General features: G+C 46.8%; 1 pseudogene; it reads right to left on the reverse strand.

Annotated features, from left to right (window-relative positions):
* Positions 1–800: 800 nt before the first annotated feature.
* LOC127196966 (60S ribosomal protein L6-like) lies at positions 801–1,784 on the reverse strand (annotated as a pseudogene).
* Between the last annotated feature and the right edge of the window lie 18,701 nt (positions 1,785–20,485).

Here is a 20,485-nt window from a genome sequence, read left to right on the forward strand (position 1 = left end):
TTTGGAAGGGTCTTGATTTGTAGTCCTGCTGGCCTGGAACTCACAGAGATCTTTCTGCCTCTGCCTCTGCCTCTGCCTTCTGGGTGCTGGGATTAAAGGACTGTACCACCACATTCAACTGTCTCCTCCTTGTCGTCGTCCTTCTTCTTCTTCTTCTTCTTCTTCTTCTTCTTCTTCTTCTTCTTCTTCTTCTTCTTCTTCTTCTTCTTCTCCTTGAATTTATTTTAGGGGGCTCAGTGGTCAAGAACACAAGCTGCTTTTCTAGAGGACCCAGGTTTGAGCCGCAGTACTAGGGACACACATGGTGCACACACATGCAGGCAGAAACACCCATACACACAAATAACAGCAAATTAAGTTAAAATTAAGGTTTATTTTAGGGCAGGAGAGATGGCTCACTGGTTAAGAGCACTGGATGCTTTTTCAGAGGTCTCGTGTTTGATTCTCAGCACCCCCATGGTGCCTCACAACCATCCCACAAGACTTCAGTCCCTGGGGATCAATCATCTTAGTTAGGGTCACGATTGCTGTGATCAAACACCGTGACAAAAGCAAGATGGGGAGAAAAGGGTTTATTTGGCTTACACTTTCGTATCACTGTTCATCACTGAAGGAAATCAGGACAGGAACTCAAAACAGGGCAGGGACCTGGAGGCAGGAGCTAGTTCAGAGGCCATGAAGGGGTGCTGCTTACTGGCTTGCTCCCCATGGCTTGCCCAGCCTTTTTTTTTTTTTTTAACTTATGAAGCTGATTAATTAAGCCATTAGCAATTTAGACCACCAGTTTGTGAGGACATACCTCATTTTTTCAGGGAGAACTGAGATCGCAGGTAGCCCTGTAGCTTAGGAACAGCTTTGATCTTTGGCAAAAATCTGCGAGTCCACAGTTTTCTGATCAGCCTTGGCTGTTCTGTAATCTTGTATTTCTCCTCTATGTCAAAGGGACCCCCTTGGTGCCTGAGCTTGCACAGCTCCTGTTTCTTGCTATAAGCATCAGTCAGGTGTTTGGGGATTTTTAACCTCGCTGATATCAACTTTTGTAAAGTTGGCGATGACAAACTTCTGGTGTGTTTATAGCAGAGGAACTCTGCTGATGGCAAGCCGTCCAGTCACAAGCAGCAAGCTGCTGCCTGGGTGCTTCAGGAAAACCACTCTCTTGCTCCCGTGGTGCCCAGGGGTGGCACGCAGCTCTCTCACATGCCGACAGAAGGGCTTTTTGCCGTGGCTCAGCAGCTCCCGAGGCTTGTCTTCAGTAGGGTAATAGCTAGGCAATTTTCAAAGCTTCACTGCCTGGGTACCACCATTCTTGTCACCATCTTTGTGGCAGTAGCAAGGACCTTCTTTTTCTTCTTCTTTTCTTTCTTTCTTTTTTCTTTTTGGTTTTTCGAGACAGGGTTTCTCTGTGTAGCCATGGCTGTCCTGGACTTGCTTTGTAGACCACGCTGACTTTAAACTCACAGCAATCCACCTGCCTCTGCCTCCTGAGTGCTGGGATTAAAGGCGTGCACCACCATGCCCGGCTTTCTTCTTCTTTTCAACAGTGGAGTTTATGGCTATTTCCTTTTGTACGAGGCCTTTCTGGAGTACATTGCAGATCCGGGGTACCTGCCAATTCCTCTAACTAGGACAGGATTGCTGCTGTAGTGGGGCTTTTTAACCCTTGGGTCACTCTTTTTGGCTGCACCGGTGGCCGGGGTGCCAGCGGCAGCAGCATCACTGCCAGCCGTGTTGGCTGTGTAGGATTTCTTCTTTGTGTCAGGCTTCTTGGCTTTTTCACTCGCCATCTTGAAAGTTGGGAAAGAGCTCAGCCTGTTTGTCTTGCAGAACCCAGGACCACCAGCATCACTCACAATAGGTTGGGCTCCTTCCATCAATCAGTAATTTAAAAAAGGTCTGCCTATAGCCCTATCTTACTGAAGCTTTTTTGTTTTTGTTTTTTGTTTTTTTGAGACAGGGTTTCTCTGTGTAGCCTTGGCTGTCCTGGACTTGCTTTGTAGACCAGACTGGCCTCAAACTCACAACGATCCGCCTACCTCTGCCTCCCAAGTGCTGGGATTAAAGGCGTGTGCCACCACGCCCAGCCTGAAGCATTTTTTTTTCCCCCTCAGTTGAGGCTTCCTATTCTCCAGTGACCCTAGCTTGTGTCAAGTTGACACAAAACTAGCCATCACAGGATGTGTCACCCTCTTCTGGCTTCCATGGGCACAAAGCATGCATGTGGTGACATGCAGGCAAAACACTCAAACACATAAAATTTTAAAAAAAATTAAAATTTATTTTATTTGTAAAATTATGTGTGTGCGAGCATGAGTGCAGGTGTCTGTGGAGGCCAGAGGTTGGGTTTCATTGAGCTGGAGGGACAGGCAGTTATGAGCTGTTCAGTGCAGGTGCTGGGAATCGAACCAGGGTCCTCTGGAAGGGCAGTGCTTGCTTCAGTCCATTACCTGATTTTTTTCTTTCTTTTTTGGTTTTTTGAGACAGGGTTTCTCTGTTACACAGAGCCCTGGCTGTCCTGGACTCTCTTTGTAGACTAGGGTGGCCTTGAGCTCACAGAGACCCACCTGTCTCTGCCTCCCAAGTGCTGGGACTAAAGATGTGTGCCACCAAGCTCAGCTTACCTGTCTTTTTTCTCTCTCTTTTTAAAAAAAAAGGGGGGTTCTGGAGCTTGAACTCACATCTTTACACTTGCAAGGTAAAACCTTTGCTGATTGAGTCATCTCTTCAGCCCCGATATCAACTTGCAATGTTCCGAAGATCACTGGGTCTACCCAAAGCTAACTTTCAAGGTCTCGGATTTATAGCCTTGAAACAAGTTAAGTTACAGACCTAGCAGCTCTGGGGTCTTAGGTCTCTGTTTCCCCCTTATCTCTTTTATTTTGACTTTTTTACTGGTACCTGGGTAGACGTGAATATGTTTTTTAAAAAATCCATGGCAAAGAAAAGAAGCAGTTAAGTGCTCAGTGCATTTTTTTGGTGATTGATAGCTTGGCTTTGGGTCCGTGAAACCCACTGAACACTAACCCATTGAAAACAGCAGGAAAGCCTCATCTTAGAAGCCGGGAGCTTCCCAGATCTTGGCTCCCGTCAGAGTGCAACATGAAAGCGGTTATTTACGTTGTGCTTTTGAAGTGGGCTGCAGGACGAGGAGGAGGCAGAGCCTCCCCATCTGGGGATTGCTCCAGGCCAACCCACACTCTCCCAGCTACGCTTGTTACCTGGAAGAGATTTTCCCAGTGTGGCTTTATCGAAGGCTGTGGTGGGCAGTGGGACACACAGAGCTTTCCTGTGTGGGCACAGAGACTCTCTGTCAGGCTGCCCTTCGGAGGAGCCATAGTGCCGAGGACCTCCGCAGGGAGGAGGCTGAGCGAGAGCCATTGCCGAAAGGACCAGTAAGGTGCAGGAGCCCCGAGGGTGGGCTTTGCTCCAGTTTGCCTTTTGTTTGTGTTCAGAGATAGGGGCTCATCTTGTAGTCCAGTCTGGCCTCCAAGTTGCCATCCTCCTGTCTCACCTCTGTGTTTTTCAGATAGCACACGCTGGAGAGCTGCACTCGTGAGTGACAGATAGTGTGTGTTGCTGGGGGTCCGAGGGAGAACCGTCCCTGATGCTCTTGCTTGGTAGCGTTGCCTGCATGAGGTGGGTCCCGTTAGAGTCCTCGGCACCTCTTTCCCAGACAATGTGTCTTCAGGAATGTTCTGGGGTTCTGTGGAAGCTCCTTCAGTTACATTGTCCATGGTTTATAACCTTCCGTGGAACCCAGGGCCGTGATTCTGTGACACACCCCTTGGTCCTCAACTCTGGTCTAACATAGCCTTGCCCAGCAGTAGAGGTTCTCAAGCACCCCCTGGGATAAATCCCTTTTCCTGCTTCTCCATGAGGCTCTTGCATGTAGAGACACACTGTTTTGGCTCCTTCCTTAAGCGGCTGAGGACTGGATAGCACCCCAAGAGCTTTCTTAATTCAAGCATGTTTGCCTTGCAAGACCCGCTATGTGAGTCTTACACTTTCTGAAGCAGGTTGTAGGCCCCAAGTGTATTAGTTTATTTTCCCATTGCTGAGACAGAACACCTGGCAAGAAGCAGGTTAAGGAAGGGTGCGTTTCTGGTGTACACTTGGTGGGACCCGGTCTCTCACTGCAAGGGAAATACGGTGCTCCTGCCTCGGCTTACCGAGTGCCGTGACAATATGTATACACCACGTGTCTGGCCAGTAAGTGTTTATGATGTCACAAAATGGGACCAGTAAGCTGGGCCAGTCAGTAAAGGTGCATGACACCCAAGCCTGATGGCCTGAGCTGGACCCTTAGGACCCTGAGGGTAAGAGAGAATTGACTCTGCAGGCTGTCCTCCGACTTTCATGTGCATCCCGTGGCAGATATGTGCACAAACCCACAAAGAAATATAATAAAATAGAAGCAGTGTAGTAAATGTTTAAAGTCTCTATTGAAGTTGTGTGTGTGTGTGTGTGTGTGTGTGTATGCGTGTGTGTGTGTGTGTGTGTGTGTGTGTGTGTATGTGTGTGTGTACTAGTAAAGGCAAAGAAACTGTTGGCTGCTGGGTGAACACTTCCTGACACTGAGCGTGTCCGGATTTGCTGGCTGACGTGGACAGAAAACCATGGTAAAAATTAGGATTCATTTGTGAGAAAAAGAGTGCAGAGATTGTCCAGTGATGTTTAGAAAGCATTGTTTACAATTCACAGCTGGGGTTGGAGATATGGCTTAGTAGTTAAGAGTGCTTGGCACCTCTGCAAAGGATCTTGGGTTTGCTTCCCAGTACCAGTGTCAGGTGGCTCTTGACAGCCTTTAACTCCAGCACCAGCGCCAAGGGATTTGGCGTCCTCTTCTGGACTCCACAGACAACTATGCTCACTCATGTTTGCGCACACACACACACACACACACACACACACACACACACACACACACAAGATTAGAAAGTGGATCACATCGTCCGCATGGCATGCCTCGGGTGAGGGGTGTTTTATGCATTTAATAAAGTTGCCTCGAAAGATTTGCCTAACACGTTTGGCTTAGGGAGAATTTCTGAAATTCTATTTTCTTTTTTTGAGACAGAGCTGTCACTCTGAGGTCTAGGCTGGCCTCTAAGTTACAGTGGTCCTCCTGCCTCAGGCTCCTGAGTCCTGAGTCCTGGATTACTGGCATGCACTACCACACTGCCTAAATTCTATTCCAACAGGGAAATGCCATGGGGAGTCCCCTTAGAATATAGAAGCTTCACCAGCTCAAAACCTACAGTCTCTGTGCTGAGAAGATGGCCAGAGGGCATGAAAACAAGTTCAAGCTGGGGAGCATGTGTGTGTGTGTGTGTGTGTGTGTGTATGTTAGTGTGTGTGTGTGTGTGTGTGTGTGTGTGTGTGTGTGTGTGTGTTGGCCCCACCCCAAATCTGTGCATGCATACAGGGAAATCTCACCTCCAAAGTCAGAAAACCAACCCCAGGTGGTAGAAACAACGACAAACTTCTGATGGGCTTTTCAGGGTCTTGGGTGGGTTTGGGGGAGAACTTGGAATTCCTGGAAAGCCTAGCTCACAGGTGAGACCACAGCCATTCTTCTGGGGGGCCGTTGTTTTGCTTGTTTTTGAGACAGAGTTTCTCTGGGTAGCCCTGGCTGTCCTGGTCTCGCTTTGTAGATCAGGCTGTCCTGGCACTCACAGCAATCCACTTGCTTCTGACTCCCGAATACTGGGAGAACAGATGCACTATGAATGCCTAGCCATTCCTCTGTTCTTGGGGTAGATAGGGCAGAGACCCTAGATAGCATGGTGCATACTGTCTGTGGCTTACCTGCTTCCCCAGTTCTTCCCTCTCAAAAGGCAAAGGGCATGGGCTTTGTGAAGTGGGAAGGTGGGTTTCCCATGGCCCAGCCTTAGGTAAATACTGCTGCTGCTAGTCCAGGAGAGGATGCAAGAGTCAGGAGGAAAAGGAAACCTGCTTGTTACAAGTGTTGGAGTAAGAGGTGACAGTGGGACCAAGGATGGAAGGAGGACACAGAGGGATGCTGTGGGGGAGGTTCTGGCCCTGTTCTATGGCCTCTTCTCTCTCTCTGTCTCTCTCTCTCTCTCTCTCTCTCTCCTCTCTCTCTCTCTCTCTCTCTCTTCCCCCCCCCCCCCCCCCGAGAATTGAATTCAGAGCCTCATATATGCTAGTCAGTCACTCTACCTCTGAGCCACATCCCCTTTTTTGTTGTTCTTTTAAGTAAGATAATTGGAGACATTCTAAACAAAAAATAATAGTACAAAAGTATAACACAGAAGTGGAATATATATATATATATATATATTCCCCCAACAGGAAAAAGAGGGTTGATCATGTGCTACGCACCTTTAATGTCGGAACTTGGGTGGCAGAGGCAGGTGGGTCTCTGTGATTTGGATGCCAGCCTGGTCTACACAGTGAGTTCCAGGTCAGCCAGGGCTACATAGTGAATTACTGTCTCCAAACACAAAATCACTCACTTACTCACTCAATGAGGACTAGAGAAAAAGTATCAGCTAGTATACATAATATTACTAGCTACATTTATAATTAAGTGTAAATGTCTATTCTAAATAAAAGCAGAGATGATCATATTAGAAAACAGGTCTGGTTATAAAATTGTCCACAGAAAATGTACTTTAAAAATAAAGATGGAGGAGCAGGGAGTGGTGGCGCACGCCATTTAATCCCAGCACTCGGCAGGCAGAGGCAGGCTAGCCTGGTCTACAAAGGGAGTCCAGGACAACCAAGGCTACACAGAGAAATCCTGTCTCAAAAAACCAAAAAAATAAAAATAAAAAATAAAAATAAATAAAGATGGGGGCTGGGGAAATGGCTCAGTGGTTAAAAGCACTGGCTGCTCTTCCAGAGGACCCCAGTTCAATTTCCAGAACGCATATGGCAGCTCCTAACTGTCTGTAATTCCAATTCCATAGGATCTGGCATCCTTGCACAGATGTGCAGGCAGAACACCAATGCACATAAAAATAAGTAAATCTTAAGAAAAACAAAACAAAACAAAACAAAACAAAACAAAACAAAGACGTACTCAGGTGAAACATGGAAAGATGCTTTGAAAGACATGCTTTGAAATGGTAATTCAGTGAAGGGGAGAGTGTCTGCATGCACATGTGAGAGAACAGACCAGGCAGGGCTTTGCCAGCTAGCTGTAAAGTCGGACACTGCATCACGTTAAAGAGGTTGCTTCCTTAAGAGGACCTAACACCAATACATATGCAACTAACAACAGTATTTCAAAATATATAAAGAAAATACTGATGGAACCAAAATGTAAGACATATAATTACAGCTGGAAGTTTTAAAGAAACTATTTTTAAGTTTACTGGTAGAAGACCTTAAAACCAGATATGTTTTTAAAATTTTAATTTTAGATTTATTTTATTTTATGTGTGTTTTGGCTGCTTATATGTCTGTGCACCGTGTGCATGCCTGATGCCTGTGGAGATTAGAAAAGGACAACAGATCCTTTAGAACTAAAATTATAGGTGATTGTGAGGCCCCACATGGGTGCTGGGAACTGAACGCAGGCCATCTGCGATAGCAGCCAGTACTCTTAACTGCTGAGCCCATCTCTCCAGCCCTGTTTAAATATAATTTCAACTTTGAGTACCCTTTAAATCAAGTCAATGATTTCGGGATTCCTCAGGAGCTGCCCTCATTGCTCTTTTGAGTCAGAGTCTCTCATTGGCTCAGAACTCACCACACAGGCTTGGCTGGCTGGTTAAGGAGTTCAAGGGATCTGCCAGTTTTCACCTCAGCACTGAGGTTATAAATGCACATCACAGCCCCAGCTTTTTAGGTGTTTTTTCAGTCAGTTACTGACTGAATGTTTCCCCAGCCTAGAGCAGAGTCTTTATAGTCCAGTACTCTGAGGCCACTCAGAGACCACTTAGAGACCACTTAGCGACCACTCAGAGATGGGTTGCTCAGCTTATAACAGGGTACGTAAGAACAGGAAAGCAATTCTCCTTTATAAACCACAGAAGGAGCTGGATATGGTGGCTTATATGCAGGATCCCAGCACTTGAAAGGCTGAGACAGGAGGATTTCCATGAGTGTAAAGCCAATTGAGGTTACACACACACACACACACACACACACACACACACACACACACACACACACACACACACGAGAGACATGGGGGGGGACTTTTAGCAGGGCTACACATGGATTTTTAGATATCTATCATCTGTCTGTCTGTCTGTTTGTCTATTTACTTAAGGTTTGAGACAGGGCCTCACTATATAGACCAGGCTGGCCTATAACTCACAGCGATCCGCCTGCCTCTGCCTCCTGAGTGCTGGGATTAAAGGCGTGCGCCACCACGCCTGCCGTAAAGATATTTTAAAAAATGATAAAGATCTGTGTTTTGTTCCTTTGAGGTTGTGGTCAAACTCTAGTGATGACGGGACGTTGAGGTTTTATGACGGGAACTTGCGCTGTGGTGAGGACACTATGGAAATGAATATTTAGCATCTGAGGTAAAAAAAAAAAAAAGACATCAGTGACTCCTACACAGAGCCTAGATCTGTGTTGTTGGCGTTCAGGGCACATTTAGATAGTTCAGTCCTCACACCTCTCCCTTGCAGCCTGCTTACTTTCACACAGGCGTGTTTTACTAAAGGAACTCTCCTGGGGCAGAGACAACGGTGGAGTCCTCTATCCAGTGGTTTCCTCCCGCTAGGCTCTCACCCCCTGGGCCTCCCCTCTCCTCTGACAGTGCTGATGAGTTTTAACTGTCACCTACACAACCTAGACTCATCAGAAACTGGAGTCTCAGTTGAAATCGTGGTGTGTAGACCAGATTGGCCTGTAGGCAGGTCTTTGGGGGACTGTCTTAATTGTTATTATTTGGCTCAGCCCACTGTGGGTGTCACTGTTCCCTAGGCAAGGGGGTCCTGGGTTGTTTAAGAGTTGGGGGGACTTGCTGAAAGCTAGCAGGCAGCTTGGGTGCACGTTGTGTGCTGCTTTAAGCTCTTGTCTTGGTTTTCTCATAGTATCGGGCTGTAAATAGTAACCATGCGGCATATAAGACCCCTGTTTCCTCTAAGCTGCTTTTTGTCAGGACATTCTATCCCAGCAACAGAAATGGAACTAGGCCACTCCTTTACACCCAGAGGAGTGACTGCATGGAAGCTGGGACTATTGATCACTGTGAGGTCTCCAAAAGGCCAGTAGCCAGTCAGAGGGCCACATGAGAAGACACTCTGTGCAGAGGCCTGGGGGTGATCAGCATAGCTGTGCTGGGGCTCTGCACATGCCTCCAGCCTTCCTGTCCATCATTGCCCTCCCTGTTGGCCTAGGTAGAGAGTATGGTTTCCACTTTGCAGCTGCAGAGGCCAAGGCTCAACTGTCTGTCAGTTTCCCTGGGACTTGTACTGGTGCCTGGCAAAGCTTATAGAGGGGCCTTGTTGGTCTCATCTCTTCTCCCACTCTGAGGGGTGAGAAACCTTGGAGATGGGGTACAGACACCTCTTCTGGCTATAACTTTACTTTGTTTTTGTTTTTTTCGAGACAGTGTTTCTCTGTGTAGCCTTGGCTGTCCTGGACTCGCTTTGTAGACCAGGCTGGCCTCGAACTCACAGAGATCCACTTGCCTCTGCCTCCCGAGTGCTGGGATTAAAGGTGTGCGCCACCACTGCCTGGCTTAGCTTTACTTTTTAAGCTTTCACTTATTCTTGAGCAGTCCACAGGCGGCTTCACAACCCTCCTTCTCATGGCGTCTAGCACTGTCATATCACCCCAACAGGCAGACATCTTGTCCTCACATGCTCCCAAGAAGAAGGAGTACAGTGTATACTTAGAGAAATACCATATTTGTGTAACATAGTTTACATTAGCTTGTAATCTGTTCTATTATTGTCTGCTAATCTTTTTTTCAAAAAGACTCATTTTTATTATTGTAACTTATGTGTGTGTTGGGAGCGGGGTTATGTACACATGAGTGCGCTGCCCGCAGAGGCTAGAGGAGGGTATCAGGTCTCCTAGAGCTGGAGACTCGTGGCTTTTGAGCCACCCAGTGTGAGTGCTGGGAACTGGACTCGGGTCCTTTGTTCTGAACTGCTGAGCCATCTCTCTAGAGCGCTGCTTGTTAATCTATTATGTAAAATTTATGTTAAACTTTGCCATGAAATGCATTTGTAAAAAGAAAACTATACATATGACATATATACGACACACACAAATACACATACGCACAGAGACATAGAGACAGAGAGAGAGAGAGGGGAGCGGGGAAGGAAGAGAGAGAGAGAGACAGACAGACACACACACACACACACACACACACACACACACACACACACACACACACACACACACACACACACACTTGCCCCTTGGCACTACCCCTGGTTTCAGGCACCAGACATGCTGCTTGACTGATTTCAGGTCGGCATGGGCTCCTTTAGAAGGTCCCTAGGACTAGCTGAGGTGAGGCCCAGGTGGGTGGTGACGTTGGCTCTGTCTAGAAGGTTTAAGATTTCAGAGAAGGGGAACTACTTACAGGTCTCTTGAGCAGGTTCCTAAACCTGGCTGTTCATGGAATTCATCCAGAAAGGAAAAACAAACAAATAAACAAACAACACCAAAAAAAAAAAAAAAAAAAATCTTAAAGTCTACAAAAGCACAGAACCACCCCAGGCCCCCTCCTCAAGGGAAAAACAGAATGTACCAGAATCTTTCCCAGGAGCTTCCAGGCCCCAGATGGAAACATTTGGAGGGCTCGTGGGCCAGGCTTGGGACCAGGCAGTGTCTCTACTCTTGGAGCACCTCTGCCCACTACAGGTAGCTCTGAGGCGAATGGAAAGCCAAGTGCCTGGCAGCTCCTCCAGGCACCCAGCTCTATGCAGGGCCACAGTGACGGGCCCTGCGCTTGTTTACTGTGTGCTTACAGTAACGACTTCTTTGTCAAAACACACTCTGGGGAGCTGCCGCCCCCGGGCCTCTGTGTCATCTCTCTTTTATTGAAGGAGAAAAAAAAAAAAAAGGCCTGCGCTATTGTTCTTTGCGCTCTGGCTTTCTCAGGGATCAAGACAGCAACGGGCACATTGTGCAAACAGCAAAGCCTGCTTTGTTGTCTGAGGCCAGGGAGGTAAGGCTGTGAGGAGAAAGTCTTTCACAGACCATAAAAGAGACAGTCCACACACAGCAGGATGGAGGTGGAGGAGAGCTGGGGAAGGGCCTGGAAACTGTCCTGGACACTTCTCTGCCAGCTCAGGCAAGGTTCTGCATGCTTCTGTATGAAGGCTGTCTTGGGGGTGGGGCTGGTCCAGTTGGTAAAGTACTTGTCACACAAGCCCAAGACCTGGAGCTCAACCACCAGAGTTTATGTTACAGAGCTGCGTGTGGTGTCATCTGCTTGTGACCCTAAACCTGTCAGGGGAGGCAAGCAAGTCCTGGGATGTGCTGGGCAGCTGGTCTAGTGTACTCAATTCCCTCCAGGCCAATGAGAGACTATGTCCCCCAAATTAGAGCCTACGCATGCATATGAACAGACAGACAGACAGATACCTTCTAAATATAAATTTTCCCATTATTTTATGTTTCTTTTTTAACATATACATTTATATTATTACACATTAAAAAACCCTACATACAGCAGGAAGAACTATGAAACAATCAGAGATTATATAAATGTTACATTCATAGTGATTTGGCTATTTGTATTTGGCAAACTGGAAGTAAACATCTTATCTTGCTGGGTCTAAAATTCGGAATGTAAATCAATATCTATAATTTCTCATCTGTATTAACTTAAAACATCTATCTAGATCTAAAACCATCTTAACCGCTGAACGACTAAGTTTAATTGTAAGACTAAACTATCTGGTCTTCAACCCCATCAGAGACTTGAGAAGGAACAAAACTTAATTACCTGAGTAAACAGGAAGTACAGGTTAGCAGCTTCCAAAATGAAAAAAAAAAAAAAAAAACCAAAAAACGACTGAGACAGTTTTCTGCTTGAACAGTCACCCAAGACTCTCTATAACATTGGAGCATCATCTTCAGCCTTCTGGCCCAATATATCTGACTGACACACCTGCGAGACAGGAACTGTTGAGGACTTGCTTACCATGTCTGGCAGAGTTTGCCTGTCGACTCTGCCTGCATCCAAGCTTGCCCATTCTTAGGCAAATTCTGTCTGTGGTAGAAATGAGGACATTTTGCCCAGTGGCTTGTCTGCCACACTAGAAGCCATCTCCATAAGGAGGTTCTTTGATGCTCATCACTCATCTTCTTTGAGGTAGGCTGGCTGTTGCCAGTTGTCAACTTGTCTTCTTATCAAAGAATCTTTAGAAAAAAAATTTTTTTTCAAGAAAGGATCTCACTGTGTAGCCTGAAGCTCACTGTGTGGTATATGTTGGCCCAGAGCTCATGGATATCCTCCTGCCTCTGCCTCCTGAGTCCTGAAAATAATGGCAACTGGCAAATGTATTTTTTAAATCAATATTTTTATTAATCTTTGAGAATGCCACACAAAGCCACTTTGGCAGGCATGTGTCAAGGCCGATTCTAGGAGGGCCAGTTTTATGAAGTGATGTTTTTGGAATATGGGGTGAGTTGGTCTTACTGTTGTGTGCCCTTGGAATGAGCAGTGTGTTTTCTTGCATGTCACCTGCACTCCTCACGGCCTACAAGTGTGCACAGCAGCTGCTGCCCTCTTGGTATAAGCCAGGCGAGCAAGGCTCAAAAAAGAAGTCTTGGGCTCAATGGCTGAGAGCACTAGCTGCGTTTTCAGAGGTCGAGAGTTCAATTCCCAGTGACCACATGGTGGCTCACAACCATCTGTAATGGATCTGATGCCCTCTTCTGGTATTCATGAAGACAGAGCACTCATGTACATAAATAAGTAAACCTTAAAAATATAAAAGTTCTTTCCTCAGCCTTCTGAGGAAGGCTGGTTTGTTCCCATGGTGGCAGAAGTTGTTTGGTGTTCGAGCCCTTGCCTGTGGAGGCCATCGGAAACCAATCACAAGTTGGATTTCCCTCCTCCCTCCATCTTTCTCTCCTATCCCCTCCCATTTATTTCTCTCATCTTTCTTCTCTTTTCCCTCCTTTCCTTTTTTATTTTTTATTTTTTTGTGTTTTGAGACAGAGTTTCTCTCTGTAGCCCTGGCTGTCCTAGACTCTCTTTGTAGACCAGGCTGTCCTCGAACTTACAGAGATCCACCTGCCTCTGCCTTCCAAGTGCTGGCATTAAAGGCATGCACCACCACACCCGGCTCCCTCCTCTCCTTTTAAACTAGGTCCTGCTACACATCCCAGGCTGGCCTGGCACGTTCTGTATGGGCCAGAGTGATCTTGAACTCATGCCAATCCTCCTGTGTTCAGCCTCTGGAGTCTAGGCATTACAGGCGTGTGCAACCGTGCCCAGCTGCATGCAGAATTTCCTTCAGGCTGAGCACAGAGGTATTGGATTCTCTGTGTACTCCACATGCGTCCATGCCTTTGCATATATAATGAACTTAATATTTATTTACTATCGCTGTGTGTGTGTGTGTACTGTGTATGTTTCAGTGTAGGTGCCTTTTATGAACTGAGCCATCTCTCCAGTCCCAACCAGTGCTTTCTATTTTGTATAGACATGGTTTGAGGACTTTGAACGTCACCCGAAGGGACAGTAAAGTGGCAGGGTGGGGTCCTGACAGACAATTTATATTCTAATCAATTTCTAATTTTTTAAAGAAGATCAGGCTGCAACTGGAGCAGGGAACCTTCTGTGAGAACCACAACATGTCGAGGTCTGTGTGTACTCTACCTCTCTCTCCATATATATGTTTAAAATATTTATTTATTATCATTGTATGGTGTGTGTGTGTGTGTGTGTGTGTGTGTGTGTGTGTGTGTGTGTGTATGGCACAGTGTGACTATGGGGGCTAAAGGATAACTCTGTGGAGTCGGTTCTATCCATCCACCTTTGTGTGGGTTTCAGGAATTGAAGTCAGGGCGTTAGGTTTTCTTCAGGCTTTCCACCACGGCCATCTTGTTGGCCTCTAGAGATCAGTTTTGTGTTCAAAGCCTACACTTGAGCCTCCATGAGAGGTGGCCATTAGTCTCTTTTTGATGGCTGCATAAATTCCACTGACTGTTGGACCTGCGGATGGTTGCATATATTATTCCAGCAGTTCAAGAGAGGCGGAAGGAGCATGGCTTTGAGGCCATCTTGGGCTGTGTATGAAGTTCCAGGCCAGAGTGGGGGCCATATCATGAGATTCTTTTTCAAAGACAAACAAGCAAACAAACAGCAAACAAAACAAACAACGGCAACACAACAACAATGGAAGTCCACATCATTTAACTCTCTCTGCTGTGGAATAGATTTTCCCCCCCTGCTTTCTTCACTGCAGTGCTATAACACCCTTCCTGCACTTACACTAATACTTATGTTTTTAAAATGGATTTATTTTTCTTTTATGCATATGAGCATTGGACTGTGTAGATGTCTGTGCACCAAGTGCATGTGTGATACCCTCAGAGGACAGAAGAGGGCGTTGGATCCTCTGGAATTGAAGTTATAGATGGCTGTGCGCCACTATGTGGGTGCTGGGAACTGAGCCTGACCCTCTGTAAGAGCAGTAATTGCTCTTGACCACGGACCCATCTCTCCAGCAAACTGAGAGGTAGGACAGGTGGGTCACAGCATGTGTGCATCTTCTCAGTCTTCTTTTTTTTTTTTTTAATTTATTCATTTTTATTTTAACTGGAGTTACAAACAGTTGTGAGCTGCCATCTGGGTGGTGGGAATTGAACCTGGGTCCTCTGGAAGAACAGCCAGTGCGCTTAACCTTTGAGACATCTCTCCAGCCCCACATCTTCTCAGTCTTAGCCAAAAAGCCGAGGAGCATACACGAATATCATAAAATCACACAGAACTGTTGGGTTAAGCCTCTTCCCACAAGTCCATTCCCAGGTTTATTCTACCAGCGGAGCTTGCGAACTACCCTCCCATGGTACGGACAGTCCTTTCTCTCTGAGCAGGACAGGTAAGGGTACCTCCGGTTTGCTTCTGCATGGCGTCACTCCAGAGCTTTACTTTGGACTCATCCTGTCTCTTCTTTTATGACCCACTTGATTACATCCGGTGCTTTCTGGAGAACAGAAGGCCAGAGCAGCAGAAAAAAAAAATACACTGGTAATTTCTACATTGTTGGGTATAGCTTGGGTCCTGGGTAGCCACAGAAGTAATCTGGAGAAGCCACATACAGGAGGAGAAACGGCTGGTTCTAGAAAAACAGAAAGGAGCTGAGACTGTTTAGGAAATGGAACAAAAGGAATGGGTAAGGGAGCCCGAGTTTCTGGCAAGCATCTGTTTGTTTCTGAATTTACAGCAGCTGCCCAGGCGGGTAATTCACAGCTGCAGACGTGGAAGGCTCAGAGCTCCGGGGGCTGCGAAGTACCAACGGGTTTGGAGTGAGGGAAGGGCTGGTCATCACTTCCAAGATGGTCCCCTGCATACTGCCTCCCATGACAGAAGAGGAAGAAGAGAGGGTGGGAGGAGCGAGAGCAAGAGAAAAGAAGAGAGGAAAGAAGGGAGGAGAGAGAAAGAGGGGGTGGGGGAGGAGTGCGCAGAGGGGAAAGGAGGAAGGGGGAAGGGGACAGCAATGCTATATACACAGAGAACCGTAGGCAGGAGAGTGGGTAGGTGGATGCAGGCCTCACATGGGTCTCTGCAGCGCTATACAATGGCTACACAATGATTCTAAGACACAATACTCAAAGGAAGTGATTTACAAAAACGTTTAAGGATTCAGCAAAGTTTAAAAATTAAGTGAAGGATATGACTCAGTTCAATTACTTACCTAACTCCCTCTTGCAAATCCTATTGCAATGTGGTTTTATGAGGTGCAGTACTTGGTGAGAGAGGATTGACTCCAAGTGAAACTCAACATCAAAAGAATTATGGTCCCTGGGCTGGAGAGATGGCTCAGAGGTTAAGAGCACTGACTGCTCTTCCAGAGGTCCCGAGTTCAATTCCCAGCAACCACACGGTGGCTCACAACCATCTATAATGTGATCTGACACCCTCTTCTGGCCTGCAAGTGTAATGCAGGCAGAACACTGTATACATAATAAATAAATAAATAAATCTTAAAAAAAAAGAATTATGGTCCCAGTGAGCTTAGTGTTAATGTATGCTCATACGCATGTGCATCTGTGTGTATATGTGTGAACTGAGTGTGTGTGTGTGTGTGTGTGTGTGTGTGTGTGTGTGTGTGTGTGCTCGCATGTGTGAGTGGGTCTGGAACTGGAAGGCCAATGAGCTCCATGGATCTGCTTTTCCTAGTGCTGGGATTACAGCCATCACACCACTCACAGCTTTTAAAATTATATATATATATATATTGGAGAGATGGCTCAGTGATTAAGAGCAATGACAAATCTTGTGGGCATCAGATACACATACGGTGTACAAATATACATGCAGGCAAAACATTTATATGCATATAATTAAAATAAACAATCTCAAAAACTAAGTGAATAAAAGTAAGCACACTCAGGAAAGTAGAAATAAAAGATTTCTTCATAAAATTATATATATATATACATATATTATTCATTTCTGGAAAATTTAACACATATAAGGTATTTTGATAATATCTAATCTCTACTTTCCCCCTACTTCTAGGATTTCCCAAAGCTACTTCTAGGATCTCCCAAAATATTTACCTCCTGGCTTCAACTCTTTCTTTTAAAAATCAAAACCAAAAAGCCAGTGAGTCCAGTTAGTGCTTCCCGTGTGTGCACGGGTGTGAGGCCAACTCCTGGGGCACAGGCAGTCTGCCACCGGTCACATCCCCAGCGAAGAGTGGCTCGTCCTCCTCCAGCAGCCACCAGCTATCGATAGCTCCTGTCTGGGATGGGTGGGGCCTCCAGTGCACCTCCCCTGCCCATGCTGCAATTTCACCTAGTTGAATTTTGTGCAGGTAGCCACAGAATCTATGAGTTCAGGTGTGTGACAGCCATGCCATGTTCAGAGGACAGCCTGTTACAGGTCCCCCCCCTTCCCCATCTCTGTCTCCTGCTCTTACATTCTCTCTGCCCTTTATTCCCTTGGTGTTTCCTGAGCCACGGCTGGAGGAAGTTGATTGGATGTCCCAGCTACGGTTGGGCATTCACAGTCACTGATTATCAGCACCGTGGCCAGTGTGAGTTCTGGTGTTAACCACTGCAGTAAGGAGCTTCTCTGATCCAGCTTGAGATTGCTGAAATCAATGGCTACAAAGCCATAAATATTTAGAAAACAGTTTGCCAACGTGACTGTTTATCAGAACAACTATAGTGAGTTTCCCCCCAAGGCTTATGATCCCCACGGCCACCTGTTTTAAATCCAGTTCATAGTACCATGCATGACTTCCCTGCTGAGGAGGAGGCCTCCAGTCCAATGAGAAAGCAGGTGGTTGCCACACCATGGTTGTGCCACTATTGCACCAATGGGCACAGCTTGACCATAGGCCGGTATTGCAGTGTGGCATGCAGGATCCAGTGTTTGGGTAAGATCACTTTGCTTTATGCTGCTGTGATAAACACTGTGACCAAAGGCAACTTGGAGGAGGAAAGGTGTTATTTCAACTTACAGCTTGTGGTCCTTTATGAAGGGACTCAGGGCAAGGACAGAAGCAGAGGCCATGGGCATAAGGAGAAGCAACTTACTGCATTATTCCCCATGGTTCTCTCATCTTGTTCTTTTAATGTTTAATTTGAAACTGCTGGGAGGCCGGGAGTGGCATCACCCAGTGGACTGGACTCTTCCACCTCAATCATTAAAGAGAATGCCACACAGGCTTGTCTACAGGCCAGTCTTATTGGGGTGTTTGCTCCTTTGCTCTATCGAGGCTCCTTGTTTCTAGGTGATCCTAGCTTGGGCCAAGTTAAAAAAAAAAACAAAAAACAAAAAAACTCTAAGTGGCACAGCTGACTGTAGGGGGACAAGCACTGTCTCTGTAAGAAACACCGTGTTAAGTCTGACTCCAGCCTATCTGGAGTGAGTGGCTTCCTTCTCTCACCAGCAAAACCAAAAAGGTGGATGGTGCCTGAGATTCACACACACACACACACACACACACACACACACACACACACACTTACTCAGGACTCTCAAACTCACTTTGTACTGTAGTGTCTGAACAGACCGTCCCTGCTTTCCCAGCACCTTGAGACCCAGGCTTTGGAATGTTCGTTTAAGGGGCTTTGCCTCTGCTTGGATGTTGACTCTGGGAATAGCATCTGCAAGGCCCCTTCTGTGCGCAGGGCTTGGTCAGGTGTCTTACAGGCAGCAGTTTCCAGTGACAGGACATAGCCCCATCTCAGCCGTGCTGGTATATACTCTGCACCCCGTCCGCACAACAGTCTGACCCCAGTCTCATTACTGGGCTCGTTTTCCTACTTCCTAGGGAGTATATTTTTGTACCCCAACATAGAGAGCAACGCAGTCAGAGGAATCAGAGCCACAGAACAAAGCATCAACTCCCTCACACTGTCCACACATCTGTGTGGGCTTGGCTCAGCAGGTCTCTGAAATCTATCCATTGATATTCTCTTCTGGTTTCAAGTGGTACTACACACCTGTGGTTCACACACACACACACACACACACACACACACACACACACACACTCACACTCCACACACACACACTCCACACACACAACACACACACACACTCACACTCCACACACACAACACACACACACACTCCACACACAATCCACACACATAACACACACACACTCACACGCCACACACACAACACACACACACACACACACAGAGGCATTCACACATATACATAAAACGATGAAGCACACAGCTTAGAAAATGCAAGGAAGAAAACGAAACTTGGGCCATTCTGTTTATAGGAAAACCACTTGCTTTTATTTATTTACTTATTTATTTATTTTTTCTGACAGACTTTCTCTTTCCTCTCTATTTCACCCTCCTCTCCCCAAGTCATTACAAGCTCTCTAAAAGCATAGGAACGACAGGCCATACACCCAGCACGAGGCCAGGCCGTGTCTCCTGCAGCCCTGAATTTCCTTGCTTTGTTCCACCTGTCTTATGCTGAACTGTCACTTGTCATTCTGCAGTGTAACCTCACCCATGTCCCTTTTGTCTAGAGGTGTCACAAAGGATGGAATTAACCTGGAGAGAGATCTGGAGGGAGGGAGGCTGAACCAGGCATGGCAGATGTGGGAGTGGACCTTCCGTCCAGCTGTGCCCTGAGTGTGAGTCCTTTTGGATAAGAATAACTCACCAATACGCAGCCTCTTCCCAGATGCAAGTGCATCTCCCGGGCTCCTGGGGAATCGGAAGGGAGCCTCTGCACTGCTCCCTCCTTCCCAGGGGACCTGAGTAGGGATGCGAGGGTTGTGCAGCTGGCTGGTGCCGAGCTCTGTGAGGACCATCAGGATGCCAGCTGGGTGGGTATTCCTGCTGCCAGTAGCCACTCCCATTAACTCTGGCTGTGGCTTCAGGGACCAGCTGGAAAAGGGCGTTATGAGGAGCACTGCCGGGACATCTTGGGAAAAAGGTTGTCACGCAGCCCTCTGAGCTCATTATTGTGTCTGTCACACCTTGCTGCCCTCTGGCACATACACTGTGCCTGCTTTGTAAGTACCTGTGTCTCTCTTAGGGCGTTCTCCTGCCCCTTGTGCAATGACTACTCAGTGGCTTGGCACATGATCTGAATGCACGTCCCAGGCAGGTGGCACGATGACACCTGGCTGGCTCAGCCCTCCCTTGGCTACCCATGTCTCCCCTGTATTCCCTTCACAGACACTTGTGGTCTAGTGGGAACCAGCCCGTGAGCTCATTCGCTGGCCACCTGCGATGAGTGAGTCTTTACTTTGTGTGCATATAACACAGAGCCCAGGGGTCAATACAGCTGAAGGCGACAGATGCAATACAGGTTACGTCACTGACTAAGGCTGAGCACTATTTACTGAGCCACTGCCAAGTGACAATTTGTTTAATCTGATCAAAGCCTCCCCGGTTAGATACCACCAGTGTGCTCACTTTACTACAAAGACATTGAGGCTGGAGAAGTTAATCTGCCTACCAAGGGCACACAGTGTAGAGGTAGAATTCACTTGGCCATGCATTTGGCCAAGATGGGCTATGTAAAGCATGTTTTTGATATTTGTGTCATTGTGGTTCAAAGATAAATCTCCTTGACCCCTGTGTTTTTGCCCGCACTTTAGTTTAAAAATATGAATCTTGGGCTGGAGAGATGGCTCAGAGGTTAAGAGCACTGGCTGCTCTTCCAGAGGCCCTGAGTTCAATTCCCAGCACCCACATGGTGCCTCCCAACTATCTTTAGTGGGATCTGATCTCCACTTCTGCCATTCAGGTGTACATGCTAAACATAAAATACATAAATAAACCTCTATTTGAGCCGGGCAGTGGTGGTGCATGCCTTTAATCCCAGCACTTGTGAGGTAAAAGCAGGTGGATCGCTGTGAGTTCAAGG

The sequence above is a fragment of the Acomys russatus genome, chromosome 13 (assembly GCF_903995435.1).
Source record: "Acomys russatus chromosome 13, mAcoRus1.1, whole genome shotgun sequence".
In the NCBI taxonomy this organism is placed as follows: domain Eukaryota; kingdom Metazoa; phylum Chordata; class Mammalia; order Rodentia; family Muridae; genus Acomys; species Acomys russatus.